The sequence below is a fragment of the Lucilia sericata genome, unplaced genomic scaffold (genome assembly GCF_015586225.1).
Source record: "Lucilia sericata isolate MDLA Ls3-8-SP2 unplaced genomic scaffold, ASM1558622v1 Contig000021F_arrow, whole genome shotgun sequence".
Lineage (NCBI taxonomy): Eukaryota > Metazoa > Arthropoda > Insecta > Diptera > Calliphoridae > Lucilia > Lucilia sericata.
Genome location: NW_023994059.1, coordinates 831630 through 849491, shown reverse-complemented (window position 1 = coordinate 849491; position 17862 = coordinate 831630). Strand labels below are relative to the sequence as shown.

The 17862-nt window shown below is 27.0% G+C and overlaps 2 protein-coding genes across 6 annotated transcripts in view; one reads left to right on the top strand and one right to left on the bottom strand.

Annotated features, from left to right (window-relative positions):
- The window catches only part of LOC119607992 (U6 snRNA-associated Sm-like protein LSm2), a 115329-nt gene that overhangs the window by 62731 nt on the left and 34736 nt on the right, over positions 1-17862 (bottom strand). The window contains exon 4 of one of the 2 annotated variants that reach the window (XR_005231778.1): positions 15068-15114. The exons of the other annotated variant lie outside the window; for it this stretch is intronic. The gene's annotated coding sequence lies outside the window, so the exon portion shown is untranslated. The remainder of the gene's footprint in view (positions 1-15067; positions 15115-17862) is intronic. 2 annotated transcript variants of the gene reach the window in all.
- The window catches only part of LOC119607953 (gonadotropin-releasing hormone receptor), a 34744-nt gene continuing 24568 nt past the window's right edge, over positions 7687-17862 (top strand). For 2 of the 4 annotated variants that reach the window (XM_037962149.1, XM_037962132.1), the window contains exon 1: positions 7687-7757. The gene's annotated coding sequence lies outside the window, so the exon portion shown is untranslated. Of the gene's footprint in view, positions 7758-7945; positions 8425-17862 lie in introns of those variants that run through there. The other 2 variants (XM_037962140.1, XM_037962123.1) reach the window with 1 other exon arrangement.

Below are 17862 nucleotides of genomic sequence, written 5' to 3'. Positions count from 1 at the left end.
TTGTTTTTCTTTTATGTCAACACTTCGGAATCAAGTGCTTTATTAAACAAATTTAGTTTTCTTTGTTTCATTATATTTTTGTATTAGTGCTGTTAAAGTATTGAGTAGTGGGTATCGAGTATCGAGTATTTGCCCTATTTTTTGGGTACTCAATACTAAAAAGTAGTTACTCAATACTTTCAGACTTGTATATGGATTTAACTTATTTAAATTTAACGGCTATGATGTGAAAAAATACAGCTCTAAAATCTAATATAGACCATATCATTATTAGAAATGCAACTCTTAGCAATATCAAATCAATGTAAAAATAATTTAAACACTGCAATAATAGTTAAAAAGTTACAAATATTTATCGACGCTATCTAAAAAAATAAAATGTCTCAAAAGAGGTGTGATGTCTGGTCTAACTTTACTTAAAAAAAGGAAAAATTCCTCGTTTTTAATTTAAAATAAAACCGTTAAAAGTATCGAGTAGTATTGAGTACCCAAACGAAAAGTATTGAGTAGTATTGAGTAATCAAAAGTAGTAGAATATTACAGCACTATTTTGTATCTTTATTCTTGTTTCAATTTAGTTTGGAAGCTCTTTCTATCTCTACTTATTTTGCATTAAATTGACAGTTTGTCTTTTAATTTTTCTTGTGCAGATTATATCTTAGCTTCAAAAGACTTTATCTAAATCTTTAAGATTTACCAAAAAGTAGTTCTTCGCCACATGGCAAGAAAGATAGGATTAATTATAATCGATTTAAATGTTTGATAATAGAACAACTAACATCTGAATAGTTTTACAAATCAAAGTTAATATTCAGAGTTTAAGAAAGAACTTTAGAAAGAGAAATAATAATGTATATTAAAGGAAATATGCAGCATTGTTTTTCAAAATGCAGCAAACTATATTTATTTTAAATATAAAAACTGCTGATAATTTTCTATAAAATCCTAGAAAATGTATACTTTTTGATTATATTTATACTATTTAAAAATTCAGCAAAAAGTAAAATTTCTTTTGTCTTTTTTATTTCATTTTAAAAACAAACAAGAAAGTATAGTCGGGCGTGACCGACCATATGATACCCTACACCAGTTATGAATATTAAATGTGATTTATTTTTCATAATAATTCATTGTTCCGATACATTTAAGCAATTTATGGATGAGAAACTAATTTTCTGAAAGAGGCTTTATATGGGGGCTAGGGGCAAATATGGACCAAGCCCCATAATGTTTTGTGAATAGATTTATATTTATATAATATTTATTTGTGCTGAATTTCATCGCGATATTTGTGTTTATAAGTTACTTTTGGACATTCAAGTAATTTTCTGAAGGGGACTTTGTATGGGAGCTAGGGTCAAATGAGGACCGATCTTTATGAAATTGGGCAAGGTCATAAAGGCTTGTATAAAACTTAGTTGTGCCGCTTCTTATCGATATACATGTATATTTAACATAATTATGAGGTTCTGTTTTATGGGGGCTAGGTGAAATAATGGACCGATTTTAACCATTTTCAATAGGCTTCGTCCTTGGGTCAAAAATTGTAACAAGGTTTACATGGACAGCCAGCCAGCCGGCCAGACGGACGGACATAGCTAAATCGACTCAGAAAACGAGACGAGCCGATTGGTATACTTTAAGGTGGGTATAGGACGAATATTTTTGTATGTTACAGACATCAGCACAAACCCAATATACTCTCCCCACTAAAGTGGTGTAGGGTATAATTACCAAATCCAAACGACCCTTATTTTTTTAATTTAAAAAAGCAGTTTTTATGCTTAAAAACGATTTTTTTTAAATGGAATATTACGTCAAGAAGTCAGCATTAGCAGCAATTTCATGGTGCGTAGGAAGGATAAATGTAAGCAGTTATTTATCCTGGTGGAATGTCTATGTATTAAGAAATTCTTATTTTTTTTTAAGTAAATAAATGTGATAACAAACAAGCAAACAATAAATAAAACGTGTAAATACAAATGTATTTACATAAACATACAAAAATGTAGATTTTAACTTAAATAATTGAACATATTTATTATAACAACGAACAAAGGCTATTGTTTTGCATAAGGATAGAAAATTTTTCATATTTTTGTTTATATGCTAAAATTAATTAGGAAGGAATTAACATAAAAAAGAAACAAGTTCAGAACAATATTTGTAAGCGAGCGAGGTAAGTACTTGGCTCCAATGTCATCACCGTGTTAAAATATTGACATAAAGTGCTAGTATGTAAGTATATTTTAGCATTTTAACTCATTACTTTTCAATTAAAGTTATTGCTGGTTTAAGCCATATTACATAATAAATAAAACGTTATCGATAAATTTAGACATCTTCTTTAGTATTAAATATAAAAACTTTTGTATTTAAAAAATAGTTTTAATTAACCTGGGTTAAAAATACAAACTTTTTTTCATTTAACTTTTTTTTTTACTTTTTGAAAAAGTTTTGTCGTCCCTAAAAATAGTATTTTTTCTAGTTTATTGAAATTGTAAATTTTCCTTTTTAGACGAAAAACATGTTAAAATTTTGCATAAGCCAACTTTCCTTTGGAATTACTAAACTGTCAAAAACATATGAATGAATGCTACCCACACACACAATATTGTATTTAAAGTATTAATGTTTTTTACTCGAAAATAGATCTCTGAAAAATTGAAGCAAAAATAACTGCTTCCATTTTTGGTGTTCTTAATAAAAATGGATTTTGGGTGCCAAAATAGTCTTTGTTCTTTGTATATCTGTAAAAAAAAGCTTATACAGTAGTACACTTTTTAATTTTTGTTTAAACCCTACTTGGAGGCATTTCGAAGTTACTTTTGTTTTAAATGCTGTTATTGTTGACGGTATTGAAATGTTCGGCAAAATATGGTTTTTGGTTGTTCTTTTTTTTTGTCAGTTTGTTTCAACGTTGTATAGACATTTCACTTCCATAAAAATTCAAAACATTTATTAAATACCCAGCAAAAATTTACACCAAAAAGTAATGAGTTAAATATGGATATACCTTTTCGATATTTCAATAAATAAAAAAAATCTTTAAAATATTCTTAATTTCATTATGATAAAATAATGAAATTTTTACATTGAAAAACCATTTAAATAATTAAAAAAATAACAGTTAATAAGTAAATATTTTTCCAGGTGAATGAAGAGTAAATATGTATATACATATGTATTAAAATAATATGAGATATAGTACATACATATAACTACTTTCGAGTGATTGTTTTTATATGATTTTTTATTTATTTATATATTCCGAACGATTGCAGTTCGAATAATATTTATATTAATTTTGTTGAAAAATAATATAAATCGAGTATGTACACAGAGGGAAAAAATACGTTTTAAAATTATACACGCCTGGTACCAAATTGACACCAAAGGGTTTATAATTTTTCAATAATATTCGTTATCAAAAAATGCACGGATAGTTGCCAAACCAACAACAAAAATATAAAAAAATGCACGATGTTATTAAATCAACAAAAAATGTGTTACCAAAGTGACAACGTTGCGTTGTCGAAAAGACAACATTGCGTTGTCGAAACCACAACGTTGCATTGCCGAAATGACACAAAGCGTTATCGAAATGACAACAATGCGTTGTTACAACGACAACAATGCGTTGTTGCGATGACAACGATGCATTGTCAAAATTACAACGGTGGTTGTGAAAATGATAACTGTGTGTTATTTAAATTTTATACACATCCGTTATATAAATGTTAACAAACGTGTTAGGCTCACTTTTGATAACATATTTTATCAATTTCGGTACTTTCCTACCGGTTTTTTCCCTCTGTGTAATACAATGAAAACTTTGTTTTCACTTTGGCTGTAAAATATTATTAAAATCCACACAGAAAACTGGCATGAATTTTGTAATAAATATTATGAATCAAAAACGACCTTTTTCCACAAGAATAGTTCATTCATAATATTGCAATACTTTGAAAGAATTACAATTTAGGAAAACTGGTCAGTCTGTCAGTATAGAGGTCGTGGGTTCGATTGCCACCAGAGATTCTGATAAAGGAGCTCATAATAGAACTGATAGTGGCCTAAGTATATTTTTTCGGATCTAATGTAACATACTTCCTACGTCAAACTAATAAACTAAGAATAATGTATTAAATTATGTAATTAAACGTAATTATCTACCTCTCTTCTGTAAAAATTCGTACATTTCCTTACATTAGTTGCATTTATTTGTTAATCTAATTAATGTTGAAGTATTTCTTACACATTATAATTAAGGATTATTTAGCACTTATATTTAATAAATATTATTAGGACTTTAGGATTTACATACATATAAAAGTAATTTACTAGTACAAGTAATTTTTTACTACATTAATGCGCATCGTAAGTGGGCCACGGGACATCCTAATGTACATACATATATACATACATATGCATAAATATAAAATATGCAATACACTAGTTAAAAAAAAATAAATTGCAATTTACTTGGAAACTGCTTATAAATATATGTATATAGATCTGAAGATATTTTTATTTTCCATCAAAAGTTAATTTTATGAAACAATACAATATAAAAATCATTATTGTACTTCTCTACGAAAGGAACATTTTAAGAATATCAGGCAAATATGTATATTACGTTCTCTACTAAATATTTATATGGTGTAAGAAAATGTTACAATTGCGTTTCAATTATGAAAATAATTGAAAGAAGCAAATTTGCACATACTGTCACCAAATTATTAAAAATTAAAAAGACTTTATTTTTTAATTAATAAATCAAAATTTATTTTATTCAATTAAGGACATAAATTAATTATACCCTACACCACTATAGTGGGAAGGGTATTATGCGTTTGTGCTGATGTTTGTAACGCATTAAAATATTAGTACTATACCTTAAAGTATACCGATCGACTCAGAATCACTTTCTGAGTCGATTTAACGATGCCCGTTCGTCCATCCGACCGTCCGTGTGTACGTTGTTATCAAAGTACAGGTCGCAATTTTCAAGATAATTTGATGAAATTTGGAACACACGTTTGTTTTGACGAAGCCTTTTGAAATGGTTAAAATCGGTCCATTATTTCACCTAGCCCCCATACAACTGAACCTCCCGAAAAGGGCTTTTGAGCTCATAATTATGTATAATATAAATGTATCTCGAAGAAAGTTCGCACAACTAAGTTTTATACAAGCCTTCATGACCTTGCCGAATTTCGAAATGATCGGACTTCATTTGACCCTAGCCCCCATACAAAGCCCTTTTCAGAAAGTGATCCGCAATTAATTTATTAGCACTGTTATTGCAATGAAATTTAGCACAGACAAATATTATATAATTACAAATCTATCCAGCCTATTTTATCGGGATCGGTCCACATTTGCTCCTAACCCTCATATCAAGCCTTTTTAGAAAATAAATTTTTCGTCAATAAATTGCTTAAATAAATCGGAATAAAAGTAACATTTAAGATAAATGCTTTATCATGAAAAATAAATCACATTTAATATTCATAACTGGTGTAGGGTATCATATGGTCGGCCAAGTCCAACTATACTTTCTTACTTGTTTAATTATAAATAAATTAACATATAACAAAATTTAATTTTCATTCAATGGAACGATGAAAAAATGAAGAGAAATGTTCTTCATACACATTAATAATCAAATGTTATGTTACAAACAAGTTATAATACTTTGAATGCCATTTTCTCTTCTTTTACCTTCAGTGTTGCCAACTAGTTCCAGAATAAAAGCACAGTGAGCGGCTAAATACGGGTAAAATCGGGTACAAATTTGTATCACAGTGTTATTTTTTAGAACGTAGATTGAATGGACATAACTCAATTTCTGTCGGCAGCAAATGTTTAAGTAAAAATTATTCATAGACGTGTTGGGAAGTAGTAAAATAATTTAAAAATTTTCTATTTTTTTAAAAAGCACTAAAAGCGCTTCTTAGTTTTTATCGAGTATTTTGTTTTTATATTTTAATGAATTATAACAATAAAAAAAAATTAAAAGACAACAATATTCTACATGAAAGGATGAGTTTTAAGTTATGGCAAATGACCAGCAAAAGTGTATTTATTATTTTTTCATGTATAAAGTTGTAATGAAAAGAGAAAAATAAAGTAAAAATAAATTACTAAAAATAAAAACGCTTCATAAAAGAAACATAAGGACATCCAATATTTTTATTTTATTACTATAACTTACAGTGCAAAATGTATCTAATTTAATTGACAGAAATTAAATTTTATAATCTAATTGATTAAGGCTAACAACAATAATATAAAAAATATATATACGGGAATAGTTTGATTTAATATTATAGTTTAAGATCCATAAAAGTTCATAATTTAAAGTGAACTATGAAATAATTGAAATAAAAATTACTCTAAGATGTACTAGATATTAATAATATTTGGAAACAAGTAAGAGTGTAATATTCGACTATGCTGAATGCTCCCATATAAACATTAGGTTGCTATTTGAAATAGGACTTAAGTCATAGGACTTATGAACACATCCCTTTCGAATTAACAAAATATTAATTAAAGAAATTGTTTTCCAACTTTTAAACTATGAACATATATGGGCGGTCAAACGGGTACAAATATAAAATTCGGTAGAGAGAATTTGGCTTGTAAGAAACTTACTTCTGTATATCGAATTTCATAGCTATACTAGCATTTTTAAGCTAGAAATGTGCGTTAAAGTCATTTTCTGAAGGGGGCCTTATATGGGGGGTAAGATCAATTATGGGCCGATTCTCATAAAATTCGGTTTGTGATCGAAGAAACTTACTTATGTCTAATTTAAGCGCTATACTCGTATTTTTAAGCTAGTAGTGAGCGTTAAAGTAATTTTCTGAGACCGACATTTTATGGGGATTAGAGTCAATTGTGGACCGATCCTCATACAATTTGGTAGAAATATTGTAACTCATACGAAACTTGCTTGTGTCGAATTTCATCTTATTTTTAAACTAGTAGTGAGCGTTAAAGTAATTTTCTAAAGGGGACCTTATATGGGGCGTAAGGTCAACTATGGACCGATCCGATTTGGTAGGCAGAATTTGGCTCATATGAAATGTATGTATGTCGAATTTCATCGTTATACTCACATTTTTAAAACAGTTATGACTGTTTGACTAAACAAATCTTACCTATAAGAAATATTTGTGGAAAATTTCAACTCTCTAGCACATTCCGCTCAGACTTTATAATGCTTTCAACGGTCAGACAAACATGGCTAGATCGTCTTAGAATTTAAAAGGAACCCAGAAAATATATACTTTTGTGATTCAACGACCAATATTTCGATGTGTTACAAACGGGGTGATATAATCAATATACCTCCCATCTTTTTTGATGGAATGTATAAAAATGGATTAATTAAATAAAGTTCATTTTTAATTTTTATATAAACTAAAAACAACCCGTTAACGTTAAAAATTTTCATTAATTTCTTCAGAAAAACTACATATTTTTCATGATTTTCTTTTATCAAGAATTAAAGGAATAATAAAGAATTATTTTTTTGCAGAACAGATTACATACTATTTCTTTGGTTTATTTCAACCATTTTAGAATTCTTATCACGCAACATGTTCGTAGCAAACATGTTGTGGTCTGAGCCAACAAACAGTAAATATTTTCAAGTGAAATGTACATTTTAGGCGCCATATTCATTTAGTTCTTAAACGTCAGCGGATATTAACGGTTGATTATTCCGACATCTAAATCTAAAGGTATTAGAGAAATTATAATTTGCCAACAAATTAAATACAAAAGGATATAAAATTTTGTGTGAAATTAAAAAAAAAAAAAGTTAAAAAAACTAAATATTTGATTAAAAAACAGAAATATTTTATTCTAGTGTTAAGAAATATTTATTTAATAAATGTTGTTTTTTCCTAATAAAGTTTAATATTTAATAAATGTGTTTCTATTTAAATTAAAAAAAATAATCAAGGAAAATTTATACTAATAAAATTAGTTATTATAACCAAAATACAAATAAAAATTTTAAAAAATATTTATCAACGACAAGTGTTCAAAGAAATATTTTAGTGTATATGTGAAAAAAATACCTTTATCAGTAAACATCCTGTCGAATTTATAAATTTCTGGCGGTTTTATTTGCCTCAATTACTGCCAGACAAACAACCAAACAACTAACCAGCAAAATTTGTTTTTTCCAAACAACTGTGTATATTGATTTAATTTGAGACAATTTTAAAAATATATTGTTAACAAAATTTAAAAAAAGAATTTAAATGAAATGGTAAAAAATCCAAAAAAAAACTAATTAAATATTGAATAAAGAAAACAAATATTAATTTTAATTAATATAACAAAAGAACACATATTTTGTCAATAACACTTGGATATAAATGAACCAACAGCTGAAAAAAGGTACGACTTCCACCAAAAAAAAAAATGAATATTTGGTAAAACCAGCAAAATAACAAATACAAATTAAATTTGTATAAATAGTTGAAATAATTTGGATAATTTTACTTTAAATTATTTCACATTCTCATTAAGCGGAAATCAATAACATAAAATTGTTATAAATAATTTAATTATTTCTGGAAAAAAGAGAACTACACTTTTAACTGTTTTTGTCTTGGGAAGTTCAGAATATTCTATTTTTTTAATTCTCTGACAGATTACTGAACTTACTTAAAGTAATTGAAAAAAGTGGTGATATTTTAATATATACAGATACTTTTTGTAGGTTTGTGTGTTTAAAATATACTGGAAAATCTGTAAACTTGTATCACTTTACAACAGGTTGTGCGATTTGATTTGTCTTTGTAACAATTCATTGCTCATTACTCCCGCCTAAACTTAGAGTTTTATATGATTTTATTTGTAAGTATTTTGTACGTCGTTTCAGTATTTTATGCATTGCTACTACAAACATACATAAGTAAGGATTGTTAATACTCACGTCTTCTCTAAGGAAGAGGGTGAGTACTCCACTCACCCTATATGAACCAGATAGTTTTAAAGAAAAAACAACTTATCTGCTCTTACATTTTTATATCGGCTTATAAAGCTTTCACTGTACAACTATTCTTTATTGAAAAATTTTGTTTGATATTAAAACAAGTAAAAGTGTTATATTCGACTATGCCGAATCCCACCATCAAACGGCATACGGCGTAAATGGATTAACAAAACATTAATTTTTAAAAACAAAATATTTTTGTCCAATTTTAAAATCATGAACATATATAGGCGGTCAATCGTGGTCAATTATAAAATTCGGTAGAGAGATTTTGGCTTGTAAGAAACTTACTTCTGTATATCGAATTTCATAGCTATAATTACATTTTTAAGCCAGTATTATTTATGCGTTGAAGTCATTTTCTGAAGGGGGCCTTATATCTGGAGTAGTCAATTGTGGACCGATCCTCATAAAATTTGGTTGAGAGATTTTAACTCATTAGAAACTTGCTTATGTTGAATTTAATCACTATACTCCTATTATTAAGGCAGTAATGAGCGTTAAAGTAATTTTCTGAAGGGGGCCATATATGGGAGTAGGGTAAATTATGGACTGATAAAATTCGGTATGTAGATTTTTGATCGTTACTTATATCGAATTTTGGCTTAAATGGGCGTTAAAATAATTTTTGGCGGGGACCATATATGAAAGATAGGGTCATTTATGGACCTCACAAAATTTGGTAGAGAGAATTTGGATCATATGAAACTTATTTAGGTCGAATTTCATCGCCATACTCGCATTTTTAAAACAGTTATGACTGTTAAAGCTATTTTTCGGGGGGCCACTTGTATGGGGGTTATGCGAAAATGTGGACCGACTTTGCCCATTTTCAATACCAAACAAACCTTACCTATAAGAAATATTTCAACTATCTAGCTCTTTCCGTTCGGACTGTATCGTGCTTTCAACAGACAGACGGACGGACAGACAAGGCTAGATCGTCTTAGATTTTAATAAGTACCCAGCATATACATATATTCTTTTGTGGGTGGGTATAAAGAATCGTATTAAAAGTGTATGGTGCAAAAACAAAACAGAGTTTAAAATTATGAAACTTATTTAGTATTTCCATAATGAAATTATATTTTATTATCCATAGTAGTCCCAATTTGCATTACGGTCTTATAAGATTCGAAACTATACTATTGTAGTTGATAACATCTACTCATTACCACGTAATGTATAAAATAGCTCATTTTCTACATTACTTATATATTGCCATAATTTCAAAATTTTTTTGCTGGGAAATTTCAACAAATTTTTTTTGTTGAACTACTTTACTTTTTCGCACTGCGTTTTAAACCAATCAATCTAATTAAACAAAAAATAATAACTTTTAATAATAAATTCAATACAAACACAATTACATTTAATTAATTAGTTTTTATTAAAAACTAAAATTAACTCATAATTGAAATCATTTAAAAATTAATTAAAAATAAATTGAAATGTCTCGTTGTGAGTTATATTAAATTAGAAAAAAAGTAAATTAATTTGTAATGAATTTAAATTATTATACTTATTTGCACTACATTATAACGATATGTTTTTTTAATGTTAAACTTTCTCCTTTGGATAAATAAAATACTTAACAACTGTCTTTTTATTAAAGATGCTAATAAAAAAACACTAACGAGTCTCAAATGCACAATAAATTTCTACTTTTTATACTTGCAAATATTTACAGAGTGAATATTATAAAAAACTATTAAAAATGTATAAGTTTTTTTTCACGTTTTTTTTCGTAAAATCAACTTTCACAACATTACACAGAAAAAATTTGGTAATGACTTACAATTGTAACCACTTACCTATTAACATACTTTTTAATGACTACTACATATTGTTCAGATTACATAGAAGTACTTTAATAACGACTTTTAATTAATGTGTTATATAAATACTTTCTAATTCATTAAATAAATAAATTAAAACGAAGTACTTCCAAAAGAATAACATTTATCACCACTTCAAAAGTAGCGCTAATTGAATTTTTTTACCTTCTGAGGAAGTGACGTTTAAAGACTTCCGAAGAAGCAAAAGTAATTCTATTTTTTTAATGTTGAAGATATATTTTTTGTTCTTACATTTTTATGTGATAAAAAATTTTATATTTGGGCTTTTGTATTAAATGTTTCTATTACGCTAATTAATGTTAATATTATTTAAGTCAAATTAGTTTTATTCTATAATACTACAATTTCACTTCCGAATAACTTCGAAAAAAGAGCATTAAAATTACTTCTTGAGAATGACTTCGGAAGTAGTGAATTTGGAATCAAATAAAAAGGACATCTCTCCTATGATAAGCCTGTGTTAAAATCATCACTTCTTCAGTACTTCCATGCAGTAAATTTTACTTTACTAGAATTTCGTATAAACCCCGTTAAAATTTTTAATCAAAAAACTCCCAATAGCATAAATGCAAATTGCTAGAAGCCATTAAATCATAACTACCATTTTTCTCATGTGTCTATAAGAATTTGACAGACAGTTTGACATCAAATTTACAATAATTAATAGTTATTGTTTTCATCATAAATAATTCTTTAATACAAAAAAATCACATTTTACATTTAAGATTATTATTTTAAATTCAATCTATAAATTACTTGAAAATCTAACTACGATTTTGCCAAGTAACACTTAAAATAAGTACGCATCGAGATAGGTTTTTAAGTGCATTGGTACTTGAATCTAATTTCTTACCAAATTAAATAATTCTCGTTTAGTTTATAATATACCCAGTAAAAACTTTCATTACCATGTAAGGGATTAAAATGCTAAAATTCACTTACACAATAGCATTTTAAGTCATTATTTTAACATGGTGATGTCATTGGAGGCAAGTACTTACCACAAACGATTACAAGTAATTAGAAAAAGTAGTCATTGTAAATCGCATGAAAATACATATACAGCTTCTACATCTTTACTGGCAAGTTTACTAATGAATTATAAATTAGTTATATAACATATTATTAGTAAGACATTATCAGACTACTTTTATGTAATCCAAACGATATGTAGTAGTCATTGAAAAGTACATTGATAGGTAAGTAATTACAACTGAAAGCCATTACCCAGTATTTGCTGGGTATTTACAATAATTTAGAATTTTTGTACTTGATTGGTCCCTAATTGAATCAAGTATTATGTACTCGGTTTAAGGAAATTCGTACTTCTAACACCGCTCCGAATTGATTTGATTACGGATTACTCTATTCTTTTGTTGAGACACCATACTACTTATGTATGTATATTCTGGGTGGTTTAAAATTCAAAGAAGATGTAGCAATATCTATCTACCACAAAATAGCGTCCACAAAAAAATGCTAGTGTTCTTTTTTGATCAGAAATGTTTTAACTATCCTCTATAGTTCTTTGACTTTCGTTATTAATATTTTAAACATCGTTAGATAGAGAACTCATATATAGGACAACCTTCCAAAATTCACTTTAAATTAATGGCACACGTTTTAGTGGTGGGTACATAAGATTCGTTTTAGCCAAATATAACACTCTTACTTGTTAATGTCTAACTTGGTTTATTGACTGCAAAAGAAAAACAAAATTATTCCACATATTCTCTTAATAAAAATTAAAAGAAAATCAAAATCAAAAACAAAAAAACCGGTCGGTATTCGATAAATGTAATTAAATGTTTCTAAATCACACAAATCGCATTGTATTCGTTACAACAATTAATTAAATCCAATCGATGTGTATAGATTTGGAGCAAAAAATATATGCTTCAATTATACATGAACATTTCTAAGAATATTCAATTATATATAATCTGTAGTCTTTTATTACGCAAATGTCTGTATAAATACACAAACATGTTTCAACAGAAAAAGTATGAAAAACAAATTACAAATTTAATTGGTATCATTTGTGCTGTATGCTCATTGAAATAAACGTATAACAATTTTTTCTTCTCTCGTACTGTTTTACATGACAAAGGTGTGTTTAAGTGGCAAATAATAACACAAAATAAACTTGTTAACTGGATTAAATCAAACAATAACTGACCAACTCTCTAGAATCAACATCATCATCACTTCGTGATAAAACCTTAAGGGTAAAATTAAACAGAACCAATTAAACATGAGTATACGTATGTATTTGAATGACAATTTAATTCCAGTAAAAAATCTTAAAATGTTGGTAATGAGTAATCTATGTAATGTAGTTATTTCATACATTACCTGATAATGAATAAGATATGTAATGAATTATCTAGAGCATTTCTTTAGTTGATACCAGCGGTTAAAAAAACGTCGATCTATACTTTATATAAAAACTTTTCCAAAAAGTACTATAAAATGATTTGTTTATGGAGCAGTGAGTAAACGGATATATTAATAAACACAGAAAATAATTGTATAGTCGGGCTTAAGCCCGGAAAGGTCGGGTAAGCACATTTGTAACCAGTAATTTTTTGAATTTTTTTTCGAACTAAAATAATTAGTTTTTCACTTTAAAAGTAAGTACATACTTCCATTTGCTCAAATATTACTCTGGTTTCCGGATAAGATGAGTTTTCCTGGGAAATTTATGATACTCCCAAAGGGGTCCCATTAATATATTATGGTCTGCTATCCATAGTTTTAAATCGAATTTTGAAAAGCCCCCTTGCTTTCCCATCTCATTCCTACCACAAACTATAACCTCCACTATGTTGGTGTAGGGTATAACAAGCACATTTTAGATGCGAAAATTACAAATTTAATTACATTGGTAATTAATTCTCAACCTATGACAAAAATTGTTGATACTATAACAAAAATTGTTATTAATAAAATGCAAAAAAAAATCTCAACACACAAGTTAGCAATTGATTTAATTGCAAAAGTAATTATTATCGCTATTAATTTCTTATCAAATGACTTATTTAAAATTACAAATGATTTTTTCCTTATAAGATTCTAAATTGGAAAGTTCTACTTTATATCCAAAAGGGAAACAGGAAAGAGAATGTGTATTACAAACATATATTTAAGAATTTGTTCAAAATAATTATTATCAAATATTGCTGTGGCATGAGTATTTACATCTACATAGTAAACGTTATATGTAATCAGTTTCCCCATGTTACTGTAGGAGCTATAAATCAAATGACAGTAACAGGCTTCAATTACAAATACGCACCACAACAAAGGTGATAAACAAAAATACAGTATAGAAAATAATTATTTACACATGTGCTGGCATGTGTAAATAAAAAAGTTTTGTTTTTCTAGCTGTCAAGAGATTAAAAATAACAAAATTAACATTCTGAACCAAAGAAAAATGCTTTTGTGAACTTTCAGGAAAATTAAAAAATATTTACAAACATAAAATACAAGTGTACGACGCATGTAAACAAAGAGTGTAATTTTTTACAATGCTAAAGTTGTCATTAGAAAAACAATGTTATTTTTGTTATTTAACATTTTAATTATTGTAATTTAAATATAAAGTATATTTTAACAAGATTATAAATCATATTGAAATTTTTAGAATATATACTAAAAAAATAAACATCAGGAATGTTAGTGGAGTAAGAAGCGCGCTTTCAAGCGAAACACTTAGATTTTGGAAATTTCCATTCTAGACAGTAAGTAGATCAAAAGAAAAAACTGCAAAATATCATTGTTTTGAATTTAATTGTTGTTTTCTTATGTTATTGTGGCTTTGGGTAAAATAAAAATTAATAAACTAATTTTCTCTTAGTGGAATCCAATCCAAATTTCTATTTGAATTTGTATGTTTATTTTTGATTAATACTCTACTCTTACACTTTTGACTTACCACTTCAATAATTCATATACTTATTAGGTATTACATTAAAGGTATTAAACCAAATCAAAATGCATAAATTTATTCAGATTATTTAATGATCATTCATCTTTTTGTTAAATGAACTGCATAAAAAGGTCCTGTTAGACAATCCATTAATATGTGAATTTGATTTTAGTTATTTTGATTTGATTAAAAGTCTAATAGAACAAACTAAACTACCTAAATAATTTAGAAACATTAGTCAAAACTTACTTATGTAAAGTAGGGTGGCACCAAAATGGAAGTTGTTGATATTTCCGCTGAAAATTAAAATTTAGTTAATTTTTATTCACCATGGATCAAAAATCGAAAAATTATAAACTTTTTAATATTTTTCAACTAGCACAAAAATTTCTGAAAATATCTCTCAAAGAAAATCTACATAAATCTAAATTTCATATTATTGCTTTGCGTAAAATAAAAAGAAACTTGGAAAATGACTTTTTTGTTTTTATACCAAATATTTACCGCTGGACAAACATTTTGAGACACAGTATCTTAAAATAAAATAAACTTTAATTTTCGGTGGGAACATCAGTTCTCCATACAAACGTAGCCACCTTAATGTACAGTATTTGTAAGAAAACAATGAAAAATTTATAGTTAATGGATATAAAAATCAACTAAAATTTTCTTAATAGATGTCTGTTTCTGTAGTATGTAAAATAAAAAATGACTTGTATACATTAATAAAATTTAATTATTGACTCTTGTTGAATAATTAATTATAATGAAATAGATGTTAAATACAAATACATACATATGCAAGTATGTATGTATAAATGTTAATGCCTATTATAATAATTTTCGAAAGTTTTAAAGTGAAATGCAGTAAACTAAGATGATAGATAGATAGAATAGATCGATATATAGATAGATAGATAGATAGATAGTAGATAGATAGATAGATAGAATAGATAGATAGATAGATAGATAGATAGATAGATAGATAGATAGATAGATAGATAGATAGATAGATAGATAGATAGATAGATAGATAGATAGATAGATAGATAGATAGATAGATAGATAGATAGATAGATAGATAGATAGATAGATAGATAGATAGATAGATAGATAGATAGATAGATAGATAGATAGATAGATAGATAGATAGATAGATAGATAGATAGATAGATAGATAGATAGATAGATAGATAGATAGATAGATAGATAGATAGATAGATAGATAGATAGATAGATAGATAGATAGATAGATAGATAGATAGATAGATAGATAGATAAGTACATAAAGTCTCATAGTGTAAAGCCCCTTCAAATAATACCATTCGAAGTGTACAACCCAGCCCCTGATATATCTTTAAAATGATAATTGTGAAGAAGTTTAAAATTACATAACAAACTTTATTAAATATATTTAAATTAAAATTCCAGAAACCACATGCCTTTAAGCCAACATATATCGAAATAAAATTCCATTGGATGAAATGAAATATATAGTACATAAATACATAGATATACATATTTATATTTCTATAAAAGCTACAGTAAAACTTGTTTATTACAACAGATCAACTATAATACATGGAATTATTATTTTGAAAGTAATCATGCCTAATCATGAATAAATATGGATTGAAGTGGATGTTAATAAATTGTATATTATTTCTAAACAGACGATTATAGATTAATTATATGTAATAAGCTTGCAGTAAAACTAACAACAATAAAAAGACGTTCCTAATTCAAAAAATTATATACATAGATGATAACTATAATTATACTTTCACCTTTTTACCCCTTTGAGAAACAAATACATAAAAGCTCAATAAACAACTGCATACATACACACCTTGTGTACGAAAAAAAAATCATTTTTTTTACAACTATAATTTAGAGACTACCACCACTTGTTTTAATTACAGACTGACTGACTGACTAAATTAACAACTGCAAACAGTTGTGTGATATAAAGTCAAAGTCAATGAAAAATTTCCTTGTAGTTGTAATAATTATTCCATAAAGTCTAGATAAAAATTGCAATTATTAAACCAGCAAAAAATAATAGAAGTAAAATTTTTCTGAATCACAACAAAAAAAAAACCTATCGAATATTTTTTCCTTTTATAATGAAAAAATGTTGCTTATCAATAAAAACCCGGCAGACTAGCACCTCTTTACCTCGGGATTGCAATACACCAAGATGAGGGTCTTTCATCAAGGAAATATGCCCCGGGGGGACATAAGCGTATTATTTCAATCGAGTTATTACTACTTCTAAGAATAAGATTAGATGTAAATAAATCGTTAAAAATTAACAACATCCCTCCACTGAGACGCCAATGTAAAATTAATAGGTTTTTGATACAAATTTTGAAACACTTTGGGTTACTAGTTGTGATGAATTTATTTATTTTTTTTTTTTTTTTTTTGCTGGGAATTAATATGTGGTTTTGTTTGTTTTCTATAATATTTATTGGCAAATCAGTAGTGCAGGTCAAATAGCAAACAAAAAAAAAAGCATTAATAATTAATGCAATTAAAACATTAACTAAGTATTCAGTTATTATTGTGATTTATATTTTATTTAATGTTATAACAAGATCAAACAGTTGAATAAACAGACAAAGATAAACAGACAGGATTGGCAAAATTGTTACAAATGTACTTTGTTTGGTACAATTCAATATTCAAAAGTACAATGGAGAACCATTTTATACAATTTTAATTTTATTTTCTTTTTGAAATAAAAATCTAAAAATGTAGTTCCGACTGCGGTCAATTTTTTACTAAACTCCAGAAGAGGAGAATTACAACTTTTGTTTATATTCTCTTATATTATTAAGAACACTGAAAGTACTTTTCTAGCATTACTTTCTGCTTCAGGTAAATTAAATTGATTAAACTTTTTCTTTAGAAAAATCTATATAAATCACCATTTACAACGTATTAATTTTATTATAAACTAAATTCGAAAAGTTATCAATAATTGAAATTTTAAAATCCCACCCAAACGAGTTTAATTATTGCTAAAGTTTGAGTTAAAC